At 36.6% G+C, this 6,850-nt stretch overlaps 1 long non-coding RNA gene across 2 annotated transcripts; it reads left to right on the top strand.

The window, feature by feature from the left end:
• The first annotated feature begins 2,718 nt into the window (after nt 1–2,718).
• LOC130465807 (uncharacterized) lies at nt 2,719–4,070 on the top strand. Of its 2 annotated transcripts, none has more exons than XR_008925822.1 (3): nt 2,719–2,736; nt 3,713–3,763; nt 3,863–4,070. It is a non-coding gene; the product is annotated as an uncharacterized lncRNA (long non-coding RNA). The 2 variants fall into 2 exon arrangements; XR_008925821.1 differs by having other exon boundaries at nt 3,860–4,070.
• The last annotated feature ends 2,780 nt before the right edge of the window (nt 4,071–6,850 follow it).

The raw sequence follows: 6,850 nt of genomic DNA, 5'->3' as shown, positions 1-6,850 counted from the left end.
ACCGAGAAGTCGTCCATGAACACTTCCATATCTTCCTCGAGCATGTCACCAAAGATACTCATCATGCACCTTTGGAACGTCCCGGGGGCATTGCAAAGCCCGAAAGGCATCCTCCTATAGGCAAAAGTCCCATAAGGGCAAGTAAATGTAGTTTTCTCTTGGTCTTCCGGGTTTATGGGAATTTGGAAAAACCCGGAATACCCATCAAGAAAGCTAAAATACTTGTGTTTGGTTAGCCGTTCAAGCATTTGATCAATAAATGGCACTACTAGAAATACACTTTTTAACGACCATATTATAACGACAAACTCTAAATAATTGTCGTTAACGGACTTAAATGGGTAAATGGTACCCAAACCATCGAGCATTATTTTATAGGAGAAAATTGAGCGGCTTTTTCTATATTTTGCTCGTCGTTATTGCTCAAAGGAAGAAAACAATTTAAGAAAACTAATTAACCCTACACTCCAGTACGGGAGGGTTCTGGAAGCCAAAAGAGGTGGGCGGCGGAGTCGTCGGCGGATGAACGGTGGCTCGTAGCGGCGGAGAAGGAGTTAAACAACCGTGTAGATTGAAATTTCAGGCTGAATTTCTGAGGATGTTTTTCATCCGATGATGGAAATTGTACCAAAAATAGTTTTCAGTCTGAAATTGTTTCTCTCTCTTCGATGCTCGCCACCGTCTTCTTCCTCCTTCTTCAAACAGACAAAACACTCCAGTACTATAAGTCAATAACATAGAAAACCCTTCTTTCCTTTGCGTCTCTAACTTCTCGAATTTGAGTTTAGATGAAGCTTTACAAGAGAAAGGTCGACATCAGAAGGTCAACAAATCGTCTGAATAAAGGTAATCTTTTTCTTCCAAACGAGAATTCCCATTTTTAGGGTTCTAATTGATAAATCTAATTACGGAATTCGATTTTAGTTTTCTCCGATTTAATTCTACATCAACAAGTATTTTGCGATATGGGTTTTTTTTAATGAAGTTAATTTGAGCAATTATAATCGAAACCCATAGTATCAATTGGCTGATTTATCGATTTTTCCTACTTCCGGAATTTATTTTTCTCTTGTATTATCCAAGCTCCATGTCAATGGAAATTTTGTTTTACTTTATTTTCTGTTATTTTTTTGAAATAATTTATCACCAATGAATTTATTAACTAGAACCTTATTATGAATTTGGTGATATTTCAATTTCTGCTTTTGGAGATCAATGGATTTTGTGTTATATTTTTTTTGTCAATTTTGATAGAATTTTATAACCGATTTCTTCTATGATTGGTGTTTAATTTTATGTTGGGGTTCGAGAATACTGATTTGGATTTTATCTTTTTGAATCATATGTAAATACTGATTTCAGAATTACTCTTTGTTAATCACTAAGTATTGGATTTTTCATAGTTATTTTATGGAATCTTGTTATTGATGCTTAAATTGCTTGATGAAATCAACAGGCGAAGCTGTACGGTGGTGAGTTTTTGGGAATTTCCTTACAGGGCATGCTTTTGTTTTTTGTTCAAACTTTTCCAAGATGAGGACTTCTACAGTCTAATCAAACATACCTCAACCTTGATATGCCAGGTAGTCTCTTAATTTATTTATTTTTGCGTATGCTTTTGAATCTCATCCAATCTAATTTACAATATTAACATTTTTCTTACTTTCATTTCAATATATTTTCTGTAATTAGCTTTCTACCATTCACTAGGAATAATGCACCGATATGTCAAGCCTCGATCACAATGTCATGATAGACCACTAATTGAGGAAAATCCGTTTGATAGATTGGGGTCTGGCTGAATTCAACCATCCTGGCAAGGAATACAATGTTTGTGTCGTGTGGCTTCAAGGTCAGTGCTTAGTTTTGAAGTATAAGTATGAAAATTATGTCATTATCTTCCCTCGATTCCCTCTGTTTCCTCAAATATTAGGATTGTGTGTAAATAACCTTTTACAGTGCGTACTAGACCACTTGGATTAGGTATAAATCATTATCCTTAACCCTATGGCCAAAATGGCCATAAATTCATATAAATAAATTGTTGTTCTGTTTTATAATAGGACAACATAAGTTTATGTTTCTATCTAACTATCTTACACGATTAAGAATTTCTCTCAACCTCGTTTGTTTTGATTCTTCTTAAAATCCAAATGAAAAATATTTGCTAGGTGAACTTATTGCATTTATCAGTTGTTGTGTCGGACAGAAAAGTTGTGCCTTGAAAGATGAAGTATCAAGGCCTTGGTTGGTGCAGTTTAGTTGTTAGAACTTGTTCATAATAGACTTTAGTTAGTGGAACCTGTTTCAAAATAGAATTCAGAAACTTATAACGGGGGATACTAAAATCACACTGAAGATTACCTGGAGAAGTTCCTGATTTTTTGAAGACTTATGAAGAATCTATTAGCTAGCTTTCAAATTGAAAAGATGAAGGTTTTTTTTGCCTCTTCTGCAATTGGGCATATTCTTATCGTTATTTATTTTTGAGTTTAACTGTCCAATTTACAGTTTAGGAATTGAGTTAGGTTTTTAATGAACTAAAACTTATGTTTGATTCTTTGTTGCTGCTAAGTATGTATAATACTTACATTGTATTCTAGTCTGGGAGGCTTATCTTTGGAATTTGGTATTGCGTATTATTAAAGGCTTGGCTTCCCATTTTAATTTTTTTTTTCAAGTTGCTGCTCTTGTGTGCCTTATGGTTTGCTTCATGACAAAATTGGTTTGCTTCAGGTAAGAACTCTTAGTCCTTTACTATCTCAAAAGTACATGGATTTCCTCTTTTGTGATTTGCTTTGATGTTATCATTAGAAGGTATTTTGTAAGATTTAGTTGAATGGTGGTAATGTTGAGGCTTTATCAGAACCTTGTACAATGTAGTGATCTGCTAGTCATTCTATACTAGCAAGAGTGGAGTTACGGGGTATGTTGTGAGTTGGTAAGCTTCTGTATCGAAGTAAGGGGTTAAGCGTGTAATGTAGGCAATAACAATGGCTATTATTTTGCTCGACAATGATGCTAGTGCAGGTAGGTTCTAGGTAATGTGTGATATGGTCTAGGTTGGTAGTTTAATTTGTTGGGTTCTACCGTGCTAGGAGGTTTTTTCTTGGTCGTATGTTGATGGGCAGTAACTGAAGGCGTTAGGCATAATTAGCACCTTGTTGAACAACATCAATACCTCAATAGGTGTTGTAGCTTCCTAAAGCGTCAACAATATGGGCTTTAAGTTGAGGTAGTATTGTGTATAGGAGAGGTGCATGATGTACGAGGCTTTGTTGCTGCACTCAATGGGGTTGTTGGTACAAGTCTTTATGTCAGAAATTGGTGTACTGAAATTCATGAGCTTATTCGTTTGAAATTGATGTTGTCGTTATTTAGTCTTTGGCTATTTTTTGTGATGCTTCAAATGGATTGAGTCACTCTGGCACATGTTTGAAATCATATTCGTGCAGACTGTGCATTCCAAAATGCATGTGGTACTCCAAAATGAAATCCACAATAATTTTGAGGATTTCAGTATGGACAGGGACCTCACCATGTTGTCAAATTTTGGAATTCACAATCTGATATCCTCTTGTTTGTTCGGGTTTCTTTTGTCGGTGGTACTCCATATGTCTCATCAGGGCTTTACTTTTAACGCAAACATGATTTTGGAATAAAGCTTGTATTAACTGAAATATTAATTGTTATGGTTATATATATGTTGTAGGAGGAAATTCAGAAAATATTGGAAGTAGAACAAACACTTTCCCAACTATAGGTATTTAACTTGTTTTCTTGGTTCCTTTTTGGTTTATTTTTACTTTCCCATGCCATGATACTTAAGTTCTTTTTTTTTTTTTTTATATATATGTAGCAGAAAAGATGTTTAAGTCGAAGTCTCGTGATCGGGTTTTGGGCTTTTGAGGAGGAATAACACTTAAAGAAATAGCAGGACCATAACCTAGCAGGGGGAACTTCAATCTTAGTTGAATGAAGTAATCATACAAAATCAAGTCATAACCAATCGCGTGGACACGATACAAGAACTGTTGCTACAAGGGTTAACTTCTCCAAGAGAGGACACTCCAACTTTGAGAGTTATTATTATTTTTTTATACTTTTTTAATTTTAGATTGAACATGCAATAGTTACTTATCTATTACTTTTAGAATTTAAAGACAAGGGGGTGTGATTGTTGGGTTTCTCATAACTTGAAATCTATTGTCAAATTCTTTTGAGTAATGAAATTACCATATTGTTTTAATTGATTGATTTATAGTTGTTTATATTGTTTCATAGAGAAAATGTAGGTGTTTAAGAATGTAAATAATGTTATTATGGTTTCAATATCAACTACAGAATGGTTCATCGTTATTGCCAAAAAATTTATTTTTTTTACCATTGGAATGACATTTTACGATGGTATTTTTGGTCGTTGTTGGTTAATTGTTCATCGTGAATAAGTATTTAACGATGAAATATCATGTTGTCGTTATTTTTTAACGATGAAACAATAGTTCATCGTTAACTTTTAACGACGAAATCCTAAATTCGTCGTTACCAATTAACGACGAAACCATAATTCGTCGTTAATTGTTAACGACGAAACCATAATTCGTCGTTAATTGTTAACGACGACGACATGATATTTCATCGTTAATTTTCATTAAATATTAACGACGAAAATCGTCGTTAAAGCCAATAACGACGGAACCTGTTACAACGAACATCATGACCGTCGTTAAAGGTTTTAACGACGAAAATTGAGGCTTTTAACGAAAAAATTGTTCGTCGTTAAATGTCCTTTTTCTAGTAGTGTGGTAAAGGAAAGTGGTCTTTTTTTGTAGAAAGATTGAGTTGGCGATAGTCGATACACATGCGCCACCCGGTTACGGTCCGGGTGGAAATGAGCTCTCCATGTGCATTCTTCACTACCGTCATCCCACCCTTCTTGGGGACAACATGGACCGGGGATACCCATCGACTATTTGAAATAGGATAGATAATCCCGGCCGCCAAAAGTTTCATGATTTCCTTCTTAACTACCTCTCCCATAGGTGGATTAAGTTTTCTTTGCCTTTCACGATGTGGGACGGCATCGTCCTCAAGCTCGATATGATGCATGCAAAGTGTTGGGCTAACACATTTCAAATCATCAATATGTTAGGTTATGATACATATGAACAACATAAATCATGCGGAAAAACCTTAATGCTAGGATACATATTAATTGCACATAATCATATAATTAGTCTAGGATGCATACACTTTGTAGCGTGCCCTCCCTAGCTGCGCCCGAACCGAACAAGAACAAGTCTTTAGGACTCCAAGTGTCGTCCCTCCGTAGATAGTCCACAGCACGTCCGGATCCGCCTTAAGATTGACCAACTAGAATCGCCCTTAAGGTATTATTATTTTCGGCTAAATAGGCAAGTAATATTGCTGATTTTTCTGCTCAAAAATCACAGCTTTTATTGTTTGAATACTTATTGAAAAACTCGTGTATAAATTTGTGACCCTAGGCACATATTTATAGAATCATGGAAAAGGATTTCGAATCCTATTAGAACACTAATTTAATTAATTAGAATCCCTTTAGAACTCTATTTAATTAATTTCTATCTTCTAGGATTAGGATTTAATCATAGCACAAATTCCGTTAGCCTTAGGATTCGTATAGCATGCACACGAGCACGAGCACGAGCACCGCACCGCACCGCACAGCCCGCGCGCATGCCTCGCAGCCTACGTGAACTGCACGGCGCCTGGCCCATGCTTGCAGCCCATCTGATCCGCGCGCGCGCCACGCCTTGCTGGGCCTGGCCTTGCGCTGGGCCTGGCGAGGCTTTGGAGTGTGGTTTGATGCGTATGGCTTGCTGGGCGAGGGCCTGGCTTCGTGCTGGGCCTTTGTCTAGCAAGTCTCGTCCGATGTTAATTCGTACGATACGCTTCCGATTAAATTCCCGATTCCGGAATTCAGTTCCGATACGAACAATATTTAACATTTCCGATTCCGAAATTAATTTCTGTTTCGAATAAATATTTAATATTTCCGTTTTTGGAATTATTTTCCGATTCCGATAATATTTCCGATTCTGACAATATTTCCGTTTCCGGCAATATTTCCGATTCTGACAATATTTCCGTTTCCGGCAATATTTCCGATTCCGGCAATATTTCCATTTCCGATAATATTTTCCGATACGTACCATGTTTCCGTTTCCGGCAACATCTACGTCTTGGATAATATTTATATTTCCGATACGATCCATATTTCCGTTTCCGGCAATATCATCGTTTCCGGAGTATTCATTTACTTGCCTTTGACAATCTTAGCTCCCACCAAAACCAAGATCCGTCGATTCCGAATAACCATAAATGGAGTATTTAATGCAATTAAATACTTGATTCGTTTACGTACTATTTGTTTGACCCTACGGGTTCAGTCAAGAGTAAGCCGTGGATTAATATCATTAATTCCACTTGAACTGAAGCGGCCTCTAGCTAGGCATTCAGCTCACTTGATCTCACTGAATTGCTTAACTTGTTTAATTAATACTGAACCGCATTTATTAGACTTAACATTAAATGCATACTTGGACCAAGGGCATTATTTCCTTCAGTCTCCCACTTGTCCTTAGGGACAAGTGTGCATTTCCTAATTCCTTTGTCGCTCGATGCTTGCTCTTGAACATAAGGTAAGAGTTGTCATCCTTATTATGTCCAGAGGTGTTTCTCGGTTTCAGAGTTCAACTGATCAAATAAATAGATAATCATAGCCTATGATTCATCTGAGCACGGCCATGCATTTTACAGTTTCTAGCTCTCCGAGTGGCCTTGTACAACTTTTAGCATCTCATCCCGA

Source organism: Spinacia oleracea, chromosome 1, assembly GCF_020520425.1.
Source record: "Spinacia oleracea cultivar Varoflay chromosome 1, BTI_SOV_V1, whole genome shotgun sequence".
Lineage (NCBI taxonomy): Eukaryota > Viridiplantae > Streptophyta > Magnoliopsida > Caryophyllales > Amaranthaceae > Spinacia > Spinacia oleracea.
Note: the sequence above shows the minus strand (reverse complement) of the source record. Positions and strands in the feature narration are given on the sequence as shown.